General features: G+C 39.3%; 1 long non-coding RNA gene across 1 annotated transcript in view; it reads right to left on the reverse strand.

The window, feature by feature from the left end:
• LOC134293608 (uncharacterized) overlaps nucleotides 1-19,299 on the reverse strand; it is a 29,553-nt gene extending 10,254 nt beyond the window's left edge. Inside the window, exons 1-3 of the long non-coding RNA XR_010000546.1 lie at nucleotides 19,155-19,299; nucleotides 15,547-15,775; nucleotides 13,222-13,279 (exon numbers count right to left, since the gene is read on the reverse strand). This is a non-coding gene — a long non-coding RNA (uncharacterized LOC134293608). The remainder of the gene's footprint in view (nucleotides 1-13,221; nucleotides 13,280-15,546; nucleotides 15,776-19,154) is intronic.
• Nucleotides 19,300-20,394: the final 1,095 nt, after the last annotated feature.

A 20,394-nucleotide genomic window follows, 5' to 3' on the forward strand; every position in this document is an offset into this window, starting at 1 on the left:
GTTTTGCATTGACAGTGTTGTAAGCCACTAACGCTTCTGCAGAGTTTTTCATTGCTATCTGCATTATCATTAAGGCTTTCTCTGCTGCTTCTTGGGTCTCAGATCCAGATGTTGTGAAGCCCAACTTGAATGTGGCTGCTGTTTCTTTATTCACAGCACTTAATTGCTTTTCTTCCCAGCACTCTTCTCCACACAATTAATCTTCCACTTTGTCATTTGTCTTTTAAATGTATCCTTAAATATTTACTATAGAATTTGTCATTTTAACACTCCTCGCTTTTTTCCCCCTCCCCACCATGCATGTGTTGTTGATTCTTTGAGGAGAGAAGATATGCTGTTTTGATGTTCAATCTGTTCAGGGATCGCTAGGATTACTCACAGCACCAGATACTTGCTAGACGAAATTCCCAGCACTGTCACACAGAGATCAGTTCAATTAGAGCAATGGGAAAAGTCTGACGTGACAGAAATGGCAGCCTTTGGATCTAAAAAATGACAGCAACCATCAGTGGTATAAAGGTAACATTTTCAGTACAGACACTACAAGACTTCTCCTTGGAACACTCTGCCAAGAAAAGCCCAACAATGCAATGTTGAGTCATACCAATGAGCCAGTTATAACAGTTCTCATATTTACTGGGAGAACAAATTGACTTTAAGTACTAATTCAAGAGTGACGTGCGGGCTTGATGAATCCAAGGCCGGAGTTAAAATTGCTGGAAGAAACATTAACAACCTTAGGTATGCAGATGATACCACTGATGGCTGAAAGTGAGGAGGAGCTGAGGAGCCTTATCATCAAGGTGAAAGAAGAAAGTGCAAAAGCTGGGCTGTAGTTAAACATCAAGAAAACCAAGATTATGGCAACCAGACTGATTAATAACTGACAAATAGAGGGAGAAAGAGTGGAGGCAGTGACAGACTTTATATTTCTAGGCGCAAAGATCACTGCAGATTCAGACTGCAGCCAGGAAATCAGAAGACATTTACTTCTTGGGAAGAGAGTAATGACCAACCTTGATAAAATAGTGAAAAGCAGAGACATCACACTGGTAACGAAGGTCTACATCAGGGGTCCCCAAACTAAGGCCCGGGGGCCAGATGCGGCCCTCCAAGGTCATTTACCTGGCCCCGCCCTAAGTTTTATAATATAATAGTTTAGTATTAGTTTTAATAATATAATATTGTATATACGTATAATATTGATAATAATATTATGTTATACAATATAAGACTAATAATAATACCATATAATAATATTAATTATATGTTATATATTACATAACATATAATAGTATAGTGGTATAGTTCAATATAGTAATATATAATGCTAATATTGTGCTATGCTAATAATATAATATATTGTATGTACATATAGCTGCTCTGAGTCCCCTTCGGGTGAGAAGGGTGGGATATAAATGTAGTAAATAAATGCAGTAAATAAATAATTAATTTTAGACTTAGGCTTGGCCAAAGTCTGAAATGACTTGTAGGCATACAACAACAACAACAACCCTAATTAACTTGACTATTTCATTGGCCAGTAGCAGGCCCACACTTCCCATTGAAATCCTGATAGGTTTATGTTGGTTAAAATTGTTTTCATTTTTAAATATTGTATTGTTTTTTCGTTGTTGTTGTTGTTGTTGTTTCACTACAAATAAGACATGTCCAGTTTGCGTAGGAATTTGTATTTTTTTTTTCAAATGATAATTCGGCCCCACAACAGTCTGAAGGATTGTGGACCGGCCCTCAGCTTAAAAAGTTTGAGGACCCCTGGTCTACATAGTTAAAGCAACGGTATTCCCCATAGTAACCTATGGATGAGAGAGCTGGACCATAAAGAAGGCTGAGCGAAGGAAGATAGACGCTTTTGAACTTTGGTACTGGAGGAAAATCCTGAGAGTGCCTTGGACCGCAAGAAGATCCAACCAGTCCATCCTCCAGGAAATAATGTCCGACTGCTCATTGGAAGGAAGGATATTGGAGGCAAAGATGAAGTATTATAGCCACATCATGAGAAGACAGGAAAGCTTGGAGAAGATAATGCTGAGGAAAATGGAAGGAAAAAGGAAGAGAGGCCGACCAAGGGCAAGACTGCAGCATTGTAAGTCATAAGGAACAAAAACCACTGGCGATTGCTACTTGAAAGCTGCCAAGAATTGTGAAGTGCATTGTTGCATAGCCTCTGCAGATGGCTTGCACTCTTTCCATCATAAACACATGTTTATTCTTTCATTAGAGGACTTTTCCTGTTCACCAGATAGACATGCCAGAATGTGAGACAAATTGTGTGCCATGGAATGACTGGCATTAATTAACCTAGCAAATTTAAGTTAGCTGTTCATTTATGTAGGGAATAGGAAAGCGGCGACAGAGAGATTCCTTGGTCTCGGTGGGGGCACCCCCATCCCTTTGTGGCATTAGAAGCTGACTTCAATTTGAGTGGAATGTATTTTCATGCTTTCAAACATGACGGATAGGAGAACATGGTTGCCAGGTGAAATAAGAGTTGGGGCTGTTGCACCTTTCACAGTTGTGCAGCAGATATAATTTCATCATGTGACACAACCTGTTCTACATAACCATTTAAGAGACCATGGCCCTCAAAGGTTGTGAGTTGGTTGGGGTCCAGAGGATCTGGGCATCATCTATTACAAGGGTTGAGAAGCTGAAGCATGAAAGCTTCAGGAAACAACAATCTGAGATCAAGAAGCTATAAATTTGAACAACATCCAAGTGAGAAGTCAGTGAGCAGTCTGAAGGTCTTTTATAGAAAAAATGGAATGCAGAATGGGGGATGACTGGCTCGACAGCAGATTGTGTGAAAAAGATCTTGGAGTCCTCGTGGACAAAAAGTTAAACATGAGCCAACAATGTGATGCAGCAGCTAAAAAAGCCAATGGGATTTTGGCCTGCATCAATAGGAGTATAGTGTCTAGATCCAGGGAAGTCATGCTCCCCCTCTATTCTACCTTGGTCAGACCACACCTGCAATACTGTGTCTAATTCTGAGCACCACAATTGAAGGAAGATGTTGACTCTAAGCTGGAATGTGTCCAGCGGTTGGCAACTAAAATGATCAAAGGTCTGGAGAGCAAGCCCTATGAGGAGTGGCTTAAAAAGCTGGACATGATTAGCCTGCAGAAGAGAAGGCAGAGAGGAGACATGGTGAGGGCCATGTATAAATATGTGAGGGGAAGTCATAGGGAGGAGGGAGCAAGCTTGTTTTCTGCTGCCCTGCAGACTAGGACACGGAACAATGGCTTCAAACTTCAGGAAAGGAGATTTCACCTGAACATTAGGAAGAACTTCCTCACTGTGAGAGCTGTTTGGCAGTGGAACTCTCTGCCCCGGACTGTGGTGGAGGCTCCTTCTTCAAAGGCTTTTAAACAGAGGCTGGATGGCCATCTGTCGGGGGTGCTTTGAATGTGATTTCCTGCTTCTTGGCCGGGGGTTGGACTGGATGGCCCGTGGTCTCTTCCAGCTCTGTTATTCTATGATTCTATGCTTCTATGATTCATAAATCCAAGACGCTCAACAAAATTGTCTGGTGGTCATGAGGAGGACTGAAGTTGCTTTCAATACCAGTCAGAGAGAAACTGATTTTCTTCTATCAAGTCTCAACTTAGCCCATGCTCACATGCCCAATAGAATTTAGAGAGTATCTCATAGTGGTCTTTAGCTGTGCCTGAGGGTCTGCATCAAATACTTAATTAATTTGTCTTTGCTCGCTAGCATTTGGAGGCATCTCCTCCAGCTCTCTTTCTTGATGAACTGAAAAAATTATTTGGATTTTTGTCAGGATTGCAATGTGTTTGGGGGGATTTGGGTAGCTTTCTGCACACAAGAACACTCCCAAAGCTGGGTTGAGGCTTTGGGAGATTGGTAGGGTCACCATGGACCTTCAATGCTGAATTCAGGGGTTGGATGCAGCCCCCACCTATGTAGTAAGGAATACTAAATTACTGAGCTGCTGTGAGTTTAAAGCAATTGGAGCTAAAAGTTAACCCAGAAGAAAGGAAAGCCAATAAATGAAAGAATAATAGAACATTGATCAACCCTTTATCTCAGCAGGGTAACTAAGTCGGCTGTCGCCAAACATGTTATTGCTGAGCCATTTGATTAAATACAAGTAATAGGTAGGGATGGATGGAAGTGTTTAGCTCCTGTCAGCAACTATGGACAAAGGAAGATAAGGAACAGGAATTGGAAGGTGAGTTCTCAGCTCTGCGGGGGAGAGAAGAAAAGTTTGCAGCCTCCCTCTTATTCTGCTGCTGTACAAAATTTACACAAAATTTCCCCTTGAGTGATTTATTATTTTTTATTCTGTTACATGTATATTCCATATGCTCCTCCCTTCCCACTGGCTCTCAGCCTCTTTATTATGTATGCTCTTGTGTTGCAGCATCAATGTATCTTATCTGAAAAGTAATGGGCATTAATTGGTGACTTTTGCCAGGTCTTTCAGCAACTCCAGTAGTGATTTAGTTACTTATTTATTGCCTTTATAATTATATCTTTTCTCTAATGAGCTTAAGGCAGCATTCTCTTCTCTCTCCCTGGGTTTTATCTTCACAACAATACTGTGAAATAAGGCAAGCTGAAAGGGAGGGACTGGCCCAGCAGTCACCCAGTGAATTTCAGAGCCCACTGAGAACTCAAATCTGGATTTTCCAGTTCCCATTCCAGTGCACTAAATATATACCGCACAGACCCTCAAACTGCGGGACAAAGTTAGTAACATTTTTGTGTGACATATGTGGCTTCCAGTATCTTATTGACATTGGCCAGAATTAACTAAGTGGTTCTCAACTTGTGGGTCCCCAGATGTTTTGGCCTTCAACTCCCAGAAATTCTAACAGCTGGTAAATTGGATGGGATTTCTGAAAGTAAAACATCTGGTTACCCACAGGTCGAGAACCACTGCACTAAAACATTCACCAATGTGTAACTAAGAGTTCCAGTTGGCAGTTTGGGTTTGGGAAGACTGCATTTTGTCATCCTGTCTGTTAAGCATGTATGTTGAACATATCATATGTAAAGCAGGATTATACACAGAAGAAAGAGATATGACTACTGGAGGAAGGAAGAGCAACAATTTAAGATATGCAGATCAGCATGGGGTAATCTTTACATACTACAGTATGCAAAGTCAATAATCTACATACTACAGTATGTAAAGTCAATAATCTACACACTACAGTATGTAAAGTCAATAATCCACATAAACTTTGGTATATTTACAAGCATGACATAGGTTGGGCCTCGAAGTGATATCTCAATCTTCTCCATGGTTCTCTAGTGAAAAGTGGTGTTGCACTAGAGCCCTGAAACACATTTCCACCACGAACCAGGTAAATCAGTATATAAAAGTTTATTAAGAGAATAATATATAAAAATAAACAAATTAAAAAGGGCAATCATCAAAGTTCAAAAAGTCATTTCCAAATCCAAATCCAGTTTAAAGAGTCAATCCAAAGATTATATATATATATATATATATATATATATATATATATATGATAGCATGAATCCAAGGTGGGCAACCTATGCCACATATGAAACTAGAAACAGGAACAAACTTAGAAACTTGAATACATGAATCCAAAAACATAGGACCAGGAACTGAGAGCTGTTCACCTGAATACAAAAGATTGTACCAGCAGAAAACCACTTAAAAGGCCTCAATCCCACCCATGACATCATTCCTTACACACCTGCTTTTCCTCTCCTTATCTCTAAGCTGCTGGGAAAAGTGAGTCTGTTTCTGTTGTACACTCTGCCTCCAAAGATCCAAGGGCCTTGATCTGGACAAACATTAATCTCCCACATTTCTCTCAGCTTGCACTACTGGCAGATTCTCATGAGAACTGATATTGCTTTTTCCAGTTCCATGGGAACTGCCAGAAGGTTCCTAAACAACTCTCTCCAGACCACTTCTACCTTCCTCTGGGCTCTCCGAATCTAGCCCAGCATCCCCTTTCTCATCTTCTAAGCACTCAGAATCTGACCAGGCTACAACAAGTGGTAACCTCATCTATTCATGTCCTGCTATGGACCTTGCCCAATGAGCCCCAAAACAATGGCTTCATTTCACTTTCAATTAAGGGTTAGCAGCACTGCAGTTATTTTATCAGAAGAAATCTCTGGATTTCTTAAATTGGATATTTAGGAACGTTGAGATTTGTGCCATAATATGGATATGAACTCCAGTGAGCAGCAAATGCAAATTCCTGAGTTATCATGGCCAATGCCAACATTATCTGATATTTAAAAAGGGGTTGAATGTCGAGGGACATATCTCACATGAGATTGAATAGAAGCACAGATGTTAGTTTCCAGAGCAAAGATAAGAATTGCTTGGTTTTACAAATGTTGGAGGACTATTTAGAATAGTATTGAGGAATTGTGGGAATTGATAACCAGCATTTTGAGGACTGTGCATGCCCCATATCTGTTTTATGGTATGCAAGGCTCTGACATTGACATGATGATATTGAGAAACTAGATTCTCCTTAGTACGAAAACACCCATGACCTTGCTGTATGTTACTGCCATGGACCCATTCACATTGCTTCTGTCTTTCTAAAAAGACCAGGGACTCTTCATCAAGTAGCTATTAAGGCAAATTTGTTTTCCTTTATTTGAACAGCTGCTATGTAATAAAATTCATTACACTCGGCTGAGTCTCTCTCTTTCTCTCTAGCTAAGTGCTCTGTTTAGAGACTTACAATGCACACATGGGGATGGGGAAGTGTTAATATGCCTTCTTCCTATATTCAAGAGACATATTTTTTTCTGAAACTGGTTTCAGGGCATGAGAAAAACAGAGGTGATAAAACGGTAGTTTTAAGGAAATACATGCAAAGCTCTGAATGTGAAAGTATTTGGACTGGTGCTGCAGATGTTGAATACAGTATGAGCCTGAGATACAGATTCCTATAACTATTGCTGTAGTTATATCCACACAAACCACAGTAGGAAGTCAGTGGGAAAAGGAGATTGGATGACAGATGGATTGATACAGTCAAGGAAGCAATGAAACTGAGTCTGCTAGACCTGAGCAGAATAGCTGATGGCCAGAGCTCTTCAAGGTCTCTTAATTCATAGGGTTGTGCCATATCAAATGTGATGGCAAATAACAATAATAACAAACCAGAACCACAATAATAATAATAATAATCATCATCATCATCATCTGCCTAGAAGATCAGGTGGCAGAGGACTCTTACAAGTAAAACAAGCAGTCAAAGAAAAAGAACATGCCCTAGCAGAATATGTAATGCAAAGTGAAGAACCTGCTTTGATTGAAGTCAAAAATCAGAAACTCCTCAAAGCACAGCAGACAAAAAACCAGTACAAGAAAACCGCACTACAAACTAGAGCTGACAGCTGGCACAACAAAACATTGCATGGAAAGCTCCTTGACAAAATTGAAGGAAAAGCAGATAAGGAGAAGACCTGTCTCTGGCTCAGAAATGGGACACTGAAGAAGGAGACAGAAGGCCTGATCCTTGCAGCCCAGGAGCAAGCCATCAGAACAAATGCAATTAAGGCCAAGATCGAAAAATCAGCTGATGACCCAAAATGCAAACTGTGTAAGGAAACCGACGAAACCATTGATCATATCCTCAGCTGCTGTAAGAAAATCGCACAGACAGACTACAAACAGAGGCACAACTATGTGGCCCAAATGATTCATTGGAACTTATGCCTCAAGTACCACCTCCCAGCAGCAAAAAACTGGTGGGCATCACAAACCTGCAAAAGTATTGGAAAATGAGCACGCAAAGATACTGTGGGACTTCCGAATCCAGACTGACAAAGTTCTGGAACACAACACACCAGACATCACAGTTGTGGAAAAGAAAAATGTTTGGATCATTGATCCAGGTGACAGTCGCATTGACAAAAAACAACAGGAAAAACTCAGCCGCTATCAGGACCTCAAGATTGAACTTCAAAGACTATGGCATAAACCAGTGCAGGTAGTCCCGGTGGTGATTGGCACATTGGGTGCCGTGCCAAAAGATCTCAGCCGGCATTTGGAAACAATAGACATTGACAAAATCACGATCTGTCAACTGCAAAAGGCCACCCTACTGGGATCTGCGCACATCATCCGAAAATACATCACACAGTCCTAGACACTTGGGAAGTGTTCGACTTGTGATTTTGTGATACGAAATCCAGCATATCTATCTTGTTTGCTGTGTCATAATAAAATAATAATAATAAACAAAATCCAGCATGTCTATCATGTTTGCTATGTCGTTGTGTCAATAATAATAATAATAATAATAATAATAATAATAATAATAATAATAATAATAATTTTATTTTTGTAAACAATTAATGTCAAAGCAATAAATTATTCTCTGCTTGTTACGATCTCTCCACAGTGATAGGTATATAGATTTTCACCAGCTATGATTAGCAACAAACCCACTCTTGGAATTCAATGCAGTTCATTAGCTGTGGATGCAAGAATATGCCACTTGACAACCCTTCCTTCTATCACAACATCTGACCTTGAAATGTACATTTCTACTTGCTCCATTCTTATATGAGGGTGTACCTACAAGGTAGAACGAATGCAGCTTGACACCACTTTGACTGCCATGGTTTAACGCTATGGGAATCATGGAATTTCTAGTTTGTTGGAGGTCCAGTGCAATGTAAAACTACAACACAAATGTTTCCCATGATGGGACCAGGTCAGTTAAAGTGATATCAAAGTGCTACAGTTGAGCAAAGTGAGAAAGATTCCACATTACATACTCAAACACTTCCTTGATGTCTGGTTGCTGAATCCCTGTCCCAGATATACAAGGGTTGAATGAAAAGTAATGCCTCCACCTCGTAACTCCTCAACAGATGGCAGTACTGGTATGCGGCAGGTACTGGCTTGTTCAGTAGACTCTCCTCTACAGTTCATTTGGCAGGAAGCCTTAGTATTGAACGGTTGTGTTGTTAAAGTGCAAAGTAAGGAACCCTGTGCAGACGGTCGGTCAAAGTGACTTAAGCAACGTGCAGTCATTGAATTTTTGACAGCAGAAGATGTCACCCCAAAGGCGAAAGGCAGTACTTCATTCTCGTAATGCAAGAGGAGTTCCTGGCAAATTTCAAGTTGTGCACTTTCATTTCAGGTGTCAGCATCCTGGGTACCCATTGTGCACAGATCTTCCGACAGCCAAGGAAAGCAATAATGTGACCCACACGTTCTTGTGAAATGCCGATTATGCTTGAAATTTCTCTCTGAGTGATACGACGATCATCTTGAATCAATCTGTCAACCTTTTGTTTGTGAAACTCGGTGGCTGCTGTCACAGGACGTCCAACTCTTGGTTTGTCATGCAAGTCAGATGTTCCCACCTCAACATATTTAAACGTACTCACCCAACGACGCACAGGACTCACATCAACACAATCACCATAAATAGCTTGCATTCTCTGGTGAATCTCCTTTGGGGTGACACCTGCTGTCAAGAATTCAATGACTGCATGTTGCTTAAGTCACATTGACCGACCGTCTGCGCAGGGTTCCATACTTCGCACTTTAACAACACAACCGTTCAATGCTAAGTTTTCCCGCCAAATGGAACTGTAGAGGAGAGTCTACTGAACAAGCCTGTACCTGCCACATATCAGTACTGCCATCTGTTGAGTTACGAAGGTGGAGGCATTACTTTTCATTCAACCCTCCTAGATATGGGGAAAGCTGCCATATTTCATATGGTTCAAGTTGTCATTTTTCTGACCTTACGTTCACTCCCACCTGGGGCCATGTCATACTAAACAGCTTTAGCACTACGATTCCACATTAACTGCTACAGTTCTACCCTATAGGATATTAGAGGTTGCAGTTTAGGGAGAATTATCAACTAGAGAGTTCTAGTGCCTTCCCATACTCCAGGGTGCCGTAGGACGAAGTTATGGTTGTCAAATGGAATCATAGTGCTATAATTGTGTAATGTAAAGGAACCCCTAGTTCTGCCATGTGGTGATTTTTTAAACTTTGTTTTAGAAGTATATATATATTTCTGTACTTATTTCTCTTAATAAATGTCTAATTACGCTATGTAACACAAATTTTGTCCCTGGGTTATAAATGTAATTTCCTAACTGGCTCTAGAATAAAAACATGGAAAAAGTTTATTAAACTGCAAAAACTTTGTTTTGGCAGGACATCCTGCAGCACTTTATGATATCGTTTTTCAATTAATATCTCATCGAGTCTCAACCAATTCAACATCATTTGTAGCAGCCACAAAAATGAAGTTTCTGGAATAGAACAACTACTTTCAAAGTAATAATCACACAATTAAACAGGAAATAAGACTTTCAAACCAGGAACAAGAACATTTTTCAAAATTTGTTACATAGTGTTACAGTTTAAACTCTTGCATTTTTATGTGAAACCAGCATTTCCTGGTATGATATAGTTTTCTACATACCGTATATACTCAATGATAAGCTGACCTGAATATAAGTCGAGGCACCTAATTTTACCGCAAAAAAACTGGGAAAACATTGACTCAAGTATAAGCCGAGAGTGGTAAATTTCAGAAATAAAAATAGATACCAATCGAATTACATTAATTGAGGCATCAGTAAAAAAAAATTAATATTTACATGAAACTATAATAAAAGATAAGACTGTCCAACTCTGATTAAATCATTATTCTCATCTTCTTCAATTTAAATGGGCTCATGTATCCTTTTAATAATAATAGAGTAAAATAATGAATGTAATTATAATCATAAATATGGTAAAATAATAAATGGAGTAAAATAATACACGTAATAACAATAAGATTATCAGAGTGAAATAATAAATGTATTGATAATAATAAAAATAGAGTAAAATAAATGTAATGGTAACAATAATATCATAAAATAATAAATGTAATATAATAATAAATTAATGGAGTAAAATAATAAAAGTAACAATAAGAATATCAGAGTGAAATAATAAATGTATTGATAATAATAAAAATAGAGTAAATTAAATGTAATGGTAAAAAATAATAGCATAAAATAATAAATGTAATCATAATAATCAATAGAATAAAACAATAAATATAATAATACCAATGATAATAGAGAAAAAATAATAAATGTACTATATATACTCGAGTATAAGCCGGCCCGAATATAAGCTAACCAGCTAACCTCACCCGAGTATAAGCCAAGGGGGGCTTTTTCAGTCCGAAAAAATGGCTGAAAAACTTGGCTTATACTCGAGTATATATGGTACTTTGTGCTAATGTTCATATTTTATGTCCCATGTTTTATTCTTTCTCTTTGTCCCCCTCCTTCTTGGGCATGCATATGTGATTTTTTTTTAGGAACTTCCCTGCTTTGCAATTCCTTACCAGCCTACAAAATCTGTAAATGGATTCATATCAAAGGAATTGCTCTCCTGTCCCTTCTCAAATAATACCCAAAACATTTTTAAGCATCTTAAATAGATTTCCCCAGCACCTGGAGTTAGTGCTTAAGAAGTTTCCCTTGGATACCTAGGTGGCTGAATCCGCCCCTGAAGCAGAAAAGAAAATGCAGGTGTTCGATTTTGACCTCTTTGCTCTTTCGTTGTTAACAAGTGCTTATATTCCAAAATGAGATGCAATGCAAGGAGAATGTATAATTTCACTACTTTTGCTATACTCCATCGCAAAGCAATTACATAAAGATTAATTAGAAAGCTCCCTAAACAGTAGTAAGCTGGAAAGTAGTTTAATTAAATACCATTATCTCTATAATCAGCAAGTTAATAACACAGTTGCCAGTACAGTAAGAAACAATGCGGCAACCAAAACATGTAAGAGGGCAACCGAGAAAGGACTCTGTCATGGAAGGATCTGGGTCTCTTTAAAAGTGGGTTATTTAAGTGTGAGTAGTCTTCATCTCGTATGGGGATGATTCATTTCATATGGGGGTCTCTGGTGGCGCAGTGTGTTAAAGCGCTGAGCTGCTGAACTTGCGGACCAAAAGGTCGCAGGTTCGAATCTTGGGAGCAGAATAAGCACCCGCTGTTAGCCCAAACTTCTGCCAACCTAGCACTTCAAAAACATGCAAATGTGAGTAGATCAATAGGTATTGCTCTGCCGGGAAGGTAATGCTGCTCCATGCAGTCATGCCTGTGGCCACATGACCTTGGAGATGTCTATGGACAATGCCGGCTCTTTGGTTTAGAAATGGAGATGAGCACCAACTCCCAGAGTCAGACACGACTGGACTTAACATCTTTTACCTTAGTCTTCATCTCAATGAGGCTAAAGATTGAAAACTTCCATTATCTCACCTTCAGGCAAGAGGTCAACACTATTTGCAATGTTTCTTCCTGCTCATTGGGATTACAAAACTCCTGAACAAAATTGGAAAAAATGTTTCGCAGTTCATTATATTTTTTGTGAAAATTCCACAAAATAATTTTTTACAACAAGCTTTTTCTATTTGTTTTTGAGTTCTAGTCACTTGTGAATCATAACATTTCATAATCATATAATAATCACATATAATAAAGACTGGGCTGTGGCGTAGCTGGTTAGTAGCCAGCTACAATAAATCACTACTGACCGAGAGGTCATGAGTTCAAAGCCAGCCTGGGTCGGAGTGAGATCCCAACCACTAATAGTCTAGATTTCTGTTGATCTATGCTGCCCCAAAGACAGTTGCATCTGTCGAGTAGGAAATAAGATTTAAGATTTATTTTTTAAAGATATTTTAAAGATGTTTTTAAATTGTTAGATTTTAGCCTTTCTTGTAAGCCGCCCCGAGCCCTAGGGGAGTGGCGGCATATAAGTTTAAATAATGAATAAATATAGGTACCACTTTATGTGGGGAGGCTCATTTAACAAATTTACAACACCATAAAAAACTTCCAACAGCATGCAGAAAAGGAATGAGGAAGCACTCCATCAAGGACTCGGGGTCACAAGTGGACGGTGAACGGCAGCTCCCCCTGTGGCCGGAATCAAGCATACCCTCATGAAGCCAGAAGCTGGAGAATGTTAAATAACCTCTGTGTCTTTGTCTGTGAGTGTCTTATGTCTAATGGCACTGAATGTTTGCCATGCATATGTACATTGTGATCTGCCCTGAGTCCTCTTTGGGCTGAGAAGGGCGGAATAAAAATACTGTAAATAAATAAATAAAATAAGCAATCTCAATTTCTAGCAGAAATTACTTGAAACAAAGAATGGCTAAACCTACCTGTACTCATTTCTCTCATTTTCTGATTTTACTCATCTTTATTTTGGTATGGCTCCAACTTTAAAAAAATCAACACGAACATCCATAAATATTTTTGTTTGCATTTCTCCTAAAGCATCCGCTCTAACACAATTTCTCTCTCTCTCCGCGTATAATTGCAAACAATTTTCCAAATGTAATCCACTTTTATCATCATTTTTAGTAAATACATATTTCAGATACACTTATCCTTAAACTATACATTATCTACACAGGTGTTTGGTGTTTCCCCCCTGTACTTTGTTCTAATTTGTTATGAGCTACATTGGGTTCTCTGATGGGAAGGAAGGTAGAATGTACATTAAATAAAATAACACACATACACAAACATGGCAGAATTTGGACCAATATCAATGTTGGAGTATTGACATTTGGGTCTAAATGTACAAATATAGGCACAATCACACTAAATTGCAAACCAAACAAATTTCTACCCCATCCTTCTATATGATTAGGGAAAAATACCACTCATCTTATTCATAGCCAAGTGAGTGTTTCACATAACGCATGCCAAACTGCACATGCAGATCACCATGATCAGATCTTCCAGTGTCTTTTTTTGAAGCTGAAAGCAGCCATGGCATCAGAGGGGGAGAGATTAGAACAGCCAGATTTGCTTTGAGCAATGGTGCAGAGGCACTGAACATATTCCCACCATGTTTCCTACTATTGCCCCCTCCCATCTGCCAATAGTTCTATTTCTGTATTGGCCATGACAGAAATGCAAATACAATGGATCCTGGCATCCGGTTAATGAGCTATGATTGCATAAATCATAATGGAGTGAGATGGGTCTCTGCCACAAGGCTGATGGGTTTTAGAGTTGCTATTAGCATCATGGCCAAATGTTAACAACTGTCTAGTTAATTTTTATTAGTCAGTTTGTAAGGTCCTTTTTTGCAACAGCAAGGCAGTTTTAGGCTGGGAAAAGATATGAAGGCTCAGAACAGCTCAGGGAAATGAATTTTCCTCTGTTGATAATCTGCTTGCAGAGCTCTCATTCCTGGTGTTTATATGTGTGCAGGGTTCACATTTGCACACTTCATTTGTCGTTGTTTTTCCACCTATTATGTTTCAGTATAGTACGTACCCTCCAATGGTGCAGCATGTTAAAACACTGAGCTGTTGAACTTGCAGACTAAAAGGCCGCAGGTTCAAATCCTTCTATTTAGGACAGATAAGTATATTGCTTGGTGGTTCATCCACTCTATTGACTGAACTTTATTTACTTGTGTTTGCTTATATTCTACAATAAACAGCTTGATTGCTTATGTTCTGGGCTCCAGTGTGTTTTTCAAGGTGCCCATTCAGCCTTGGGGTGTGACACATATACAACAATAAGCTTAAAATAAATTAAATTGAAATTAATACATGCTGAGCAATTAAAAACATTACATTCAATATTAAAATCACATCATCCAAAAATCATAGTCCAAGGCCATTCCGTTGTCATTCTATATATTCCAAGTCTATTATTGTATTGTACTAATCACTGAAAGCCTGGTCCCAGAGTCAAGTTTTTACTTTCCTTCTGAAGGCTAGAAGGGAGGGGGCCAATCTAATGTTGTTGGGAAGGGAGTTCCATAGCCGAGGGGCCACCACTGAGATGGCCCTGTCTCTTGTCTCCGAAACCATGCTTGTGAAGCAGACTGAGACTGAGAGCAGAGCCTCCCCAGACAATCTTATCCTCCGAAGTGACTCATGGGGGAGATACATTCAGACAGGTAACAACATAACTCTTTCATCTTACTCATTGATCCTTTGATGCAGGATCTCAACAATTCGAGTTTTATACAGTTACTTTTCTGAAATGGGTTAGCGAATTGTCACTACCAAAAAGTAACTGTTGTGTTAACTATTGAGGGTGGTTGGGGGTGGAGAGATCTTAAAAGTATAATTACTTTTAAAGGTCACTTTCTAGCTCTGACATTCCTTGCAAACCAAGACAGAATGGTATAAAAGAAAGGCTTACAATCCAGTACTGAGAATTATAAATATCTGCACTGTATACTCATAATGTTCTCACACACAGAAGAAAGATTTCTTCAGTGATTTAATAACATACCCTCTAACATTTCAGAGATGAAAATAGTGGCACTCTTGTGTACTTCAAACACCCTGCCTTCTGCCTCCTACATTTATTTACTCTGCAGTATATAGGCTACCCGGCATTGATTTAAAAGCAAAGGGGATATTTGTTCTTGTGGTTAAATATATATTAGGGTGAAAAGCCCATGCCGGTCTTATAATATGTTATCATAATTTCAAGTTCAAAATAAAACTCACCAGTCATAGCATCCGAAATGACAAGCTGCATAGTTCATACAAAGGGTTTTCAAATGTATGGTTCTGCTTTGCAATTCTGGATAGTACTGTGCATAGCAATATTGCTCCATAAATAATTGTCTAGTTAATTAATTAATTACAGCACAACCAGGAAAACGGTGATCAGGCTGATGAGGGCTCTGAAATCAAATCCTTGAAGGAACACTCAAATGCACTCTGTATGTTTATCCTGTAGAATGAAAGACATGGTAACAAATTGCTAATATTTAAAAGCAATTATACAAACATTGAAGCAGATGATGATGATGACGACAACAACAATGACAATTTGCTTCAGTGGGGGGATTACCACAAAACTGATGGAAACTGAATATAGCAGATGTTGTTTCCAACTAACGGTGACCATAAAGAAAACCTATCATGGCAAGATTTGTTGAGAAAGGTACCGATAATATATACATATTAGGCATGGACAAAATTTTTGACCAACATTGTTGTGACTCAGCTGGAGTCTCAGAGTGACTCTGATGGGGATTGCGGGATTCAGGTTCCAGATGTTCAAGATGATGATTCAGGTTCAAGATGACTCTGATGGGAATTATGGGATTCAGGTTCAGAGTGTCCCTGCTGTGAGAGATGAGGAGCAGGGAGGCATTCCCACAGCAGGGAATGGTGTTGATGATACTGGAGATGATACCGAAGCTAGCCAGGTGCAAAGGGAAGACAATTCCCAATTAGATAGCATGCAGACAGAGGCTGCTGCTAACGAGCTGTCTGGCCTTGATGAAACGGATTCTCTGGATTGAGCTGGCCATTTGGAATTTCGGGTTCGCAGGAGTGTTAGAATAGCAAACAAGAAAGAGATCAGAGGCCAAAGAAATGTGTTCATTTCTTTGAGAATATTAAAGGGTGTGCTGAGAGAAAAATCTTTGTCAAAAGCAACATCTTGTTTGGGTTAGAAGCAGCTCTTGCTCTCTCGGATTATCCTGCAGCTTTGTGTATTCATGGGACTATGTCATGTAATAATGGAACCTTGTTTTATGTCTAATGTTTTCTTGGATTATTCTTTATAGCCTTGGTTTTGGAACAATCTTTTGGATCTTTACTTTTACTTTTATTTCCTATTTCCTAATAAACTACAAAGGACTTCAACCTGTGTACAGCCTGGTGTGTTCAGCAAGGTGAAACTAAGCTGAGGTGCGACAAACAAAAACGTAACAGTATTTCAGTGGAAGAGCTCAGAGGTCATCCAGCTCAACTCCCTTTTTCTGCTGTGCAGGAAAAGCACAATTGAAGCATCCCCAACAGATGGCCACTCAGCCTTTGTTATAATAATAATAATAATAATAATAATAATAATAATAATAATAATAATAATAATAGGAGCCACCCCAGGGGCCATCCAGTGCAACCTACTTCTGCCATGCAGGAAAAGCACAATCAAAGCATCTCCTGAGTCATGGGAGTTCCAAGTAAGATTTTGGAAACAAGTGAGGAGGAAAGGATCTGAGTGGCGAGGAAGGGGAGGAAAAAAGGCTTTTGGTGGCAAGAGAGGTGAGAAAAGGGGCTTTGATGGGCAAAGGAGGTGGGGGAGGGAGAAGAGTAGGAAAGAGGTTGGAAAGTTTGGAGTGGGAGGGGGGAATCGCAGAGCCCCTCAATATGTTTCACAGAGTCCCAAGAACTCCACGGAGCAAGTTTTGAGAACCGCTGATCTATACCCAAATCAACAGTAGGATGGCACTCTTTCACTTGGCATTGCTGATGCCTGGTAAATTAAGATGGTGGGCAGTTAAAATCATGGCAATCATGCTAAGATCATTTCTATAGAGGGGTCATAACTGGATAGGGTTATGTTATCCATCCATAGATATGATACTGACTCCTGGCCAGTGTTTCCTTAGTTCCCTCTGCCTCCCCACACCACTGAAAAACTGTATAGCAAAGAAGTTGTGCTCTAGTTTACGTATTACTTTGAGAACTACAATTTTGACCAGTTCATATTTAGAAAAGAAACAAATGAACTTCTTCCTCATCCCTAATAAAGTCAGTCTTTGTTTGTAGAGCTGGATGCTAGGAAGAAAGAAAAAACAAGTCCCGTTAGTAATTTACTAGACTGTTGACTGCTTTTCAAATACCCTGGCCAAGAACTCTAATCTTCAATCACTATGGAGGTGTAATCCCACTATATTGAGCAAAAGTCTCTTCTTGCCCGTAAGGAAATGAATACATAAATTTAATCAAAATAACTCAGGGAAGCAAAACCAGGTGGAAATAGCGATCAAGGTGCAGCCGTCATGTGTCTATGGCTTAGGGACAGAGGAAAATGCAAATGCTCTGGCAACAGAAAGCAGAAAGTTTGGTAGTTGTAAAGGCAAGACCTACGTCATTAATTCAGTCCTAAAGATGTCATGGAAATTATTTACAAGGATATCGAGATGGAATATTTTCAAGAGAGCTTTATAGGAGCCACCTTATTGATTGCTAGAAAATGCGTCACGCAGGTTTATCATCCCAACTCCAGAACTTTTCCACTATTGAAAATCTCTGAAAGCAGTTTCATCTCTTTTATTAAAGTTCAGTGCAAAAAAAAGTGAAAGACAATGTCTAGACTTATCCTTGATCAATGATTAAGCAGGTGGACTTTGTTCATGGTTGGCTTTTAGAGAAAGCAACCCCCCCCCCCAAAAAACTTTTCTCATTTCTGGGTGAGTTTCAGTAACATTTTTTAATCATTTCCCTATTTTTGGGAATTTTTTATGAAATTTTCACAAATTTTTAAAAATCGCTGTAGAATAGTGGATATCAGCCTGTGGGTCCCCAGGTGTTTTGGCCTACAACCCCCAGAAATCCCAGCCAGTTTACCAAAACATCTGGGGACCCATAGGTTGAGAACCACTACTGTAGATGAAAGGGGGGAAAGTGCTGGGTAATATCTATGGTGCATAGCTTTTAGCATTTAACAGCCATGACTTCATTCAATGAAATCTTGGAATTTCTATTACACTGAGATACTTTGAATTCTCTGCTAGAGAAACCCAGTCTAATTTCCTGAAGTGCAACTGCAGAGCTCTCTCATAAAGAATTCATTTGCCCCTTGGGCTCCCTCCAAAACGTACCCTCAAGATAACTGCCAAGCCCCATTGGGCAATGCTTTGGCTGTTAAATGGAAATTCTAAATGTTTAACTGAGTTTACCACAATGCTAAAACATTGGGGAGTGATGGACATTTCATGGGAGATGGGCACATAAATCTTTTTTGGTGGGTGAAATCCTTTTCCTTTCTCTCCCCTGAGTAGCTACAACCTTGGGAAGGGTGTCAACGGAAGAGCAGAACTGTCTTGCAATTGCTCTGCAATTCTCTAAAGCGAGAGGAAGAAGAATGTGGCCATCATTCTTCTTTTCCCTCTCTAGTGAACAGCATAATGTTGTATTTTGGTCCATGTCAGTAGTCAAAGGCAGATTTTTCTGAATTCCATTTCAGTGCAGATTGAATGTATCCATGTAAGGCAGGAGGTCCCAAAACAACTCTTACATATATGAGGGCTATCCAGAAAGTACATGACGTTTTGGAATTTAAAAAAAAACAAAGTATAGGATAAACCACTTACGATATGCAGTTGAAAGCCACACTGAAATAGTGTGGCTATGAGTTCTCATTCAGGTTTAGGCACTTATCACAGTGAGGAATGACTGGAAGTTTCATAGCCTCAACACTTTCTCGCTGCTGCGACCAGCATTATTGCAACGCTGAAACTCAGGCTGAACAATGAATGCAAAGGGAAGCAAGCAAGCTCCGGAAAGCGGACTGGAGGAGAGCAGCTCCCGAGGAGAAGCAGGCAGGATTGGCCAGGTTTTGCAAGCTACCAGGATCAGCTGGCAAGAAGGGAAGCGAAAGGAAAATGCTTCAGATCCCTTTGCTAAAGAAGGAAGAGCTGAGTTTTTCCTTTGCTTCCCTTTGCATTCATTGTTCAGCCTGAGTTTCAGCGTTGCAATAACGCTGGTCGCAGCAGCGGGGAAAGTGTTGAGGCTATGAAACTTCCAAAGTCATTCCTCACTGTGATAAGTGCCTAAACCTGAATTTGCATTGTGGTTGGAGAGATCATAAAATCTATCAGAGCATCCAGATGAAGGGTTACCAAGTAAAATTACTAATGAGTAGTAGTTGGATTGCAATTAGCATTATTCAGTGCAGACATCTTGTTGAACCATTATATTATGTAACACAATTTTTGTTCCTGGTTATGAATGTCATTCCCTAATTGGTTCTAGCATAAAAACATAGGAAACGTTTCTTAGACTGCAAAAACATTTTTGGTGGACATCCTGCAACATATTTTGCTCTAGTTTTCCAATGAATATCTCATCAAGTCTCAACCCATTCAACCTAGTTTATGGCAGTCACAAAAATGAACTTTCTGGAGTAGAACAGCTACTTTCAAAGTAAGTGACACACAATTAAACAAGAAACAGCACTTTCAAAATTTGGTTACATAGTGTTATCACAGCAGACCAGAAAATAAGGTATAGAACTAGGAAATAGGAGAAAAAAGACAAAAGAAAGAAAGAAAGAAAGTGAAGTATATCTATTACAATCCGACAACATGTGATAGGTTAGATACTGTATTTTGGATGCATTTTGTAAAGTTTAAGGCCTTGAAGTCTGTCTATTGGAAGAAAAAGATGTATAGCGCAGCCGGATGTATAACGCAGCCAGTTACAGATGTATAACGCAGCCGGTTTTGCGTGTCCAAATATAAATATAAGGCACAGTCAGGTAAATGTAGGGAATTAAGGTGAAAGCATCTGGAGCACAAAAGTTATTGTATCCCTGATCTAGTGATTAATGAC

This window comes from Anolis carolinensis, unplaced genomic scaffold (genome assembly GCF_035594765.1).
Source record: "Anolis carolinensis isolate JA03-04 unplaced genomic scaffold, rAnoCar3.1.pri scaffold_9, whole genome shotgun sequence".
Taxonomy (NCBI): Eukaryota; Metazoa; Chordata; class Lepidosauria; order Squamata; family Dactyloidae; genus Anolis; species Anolis carolinensis.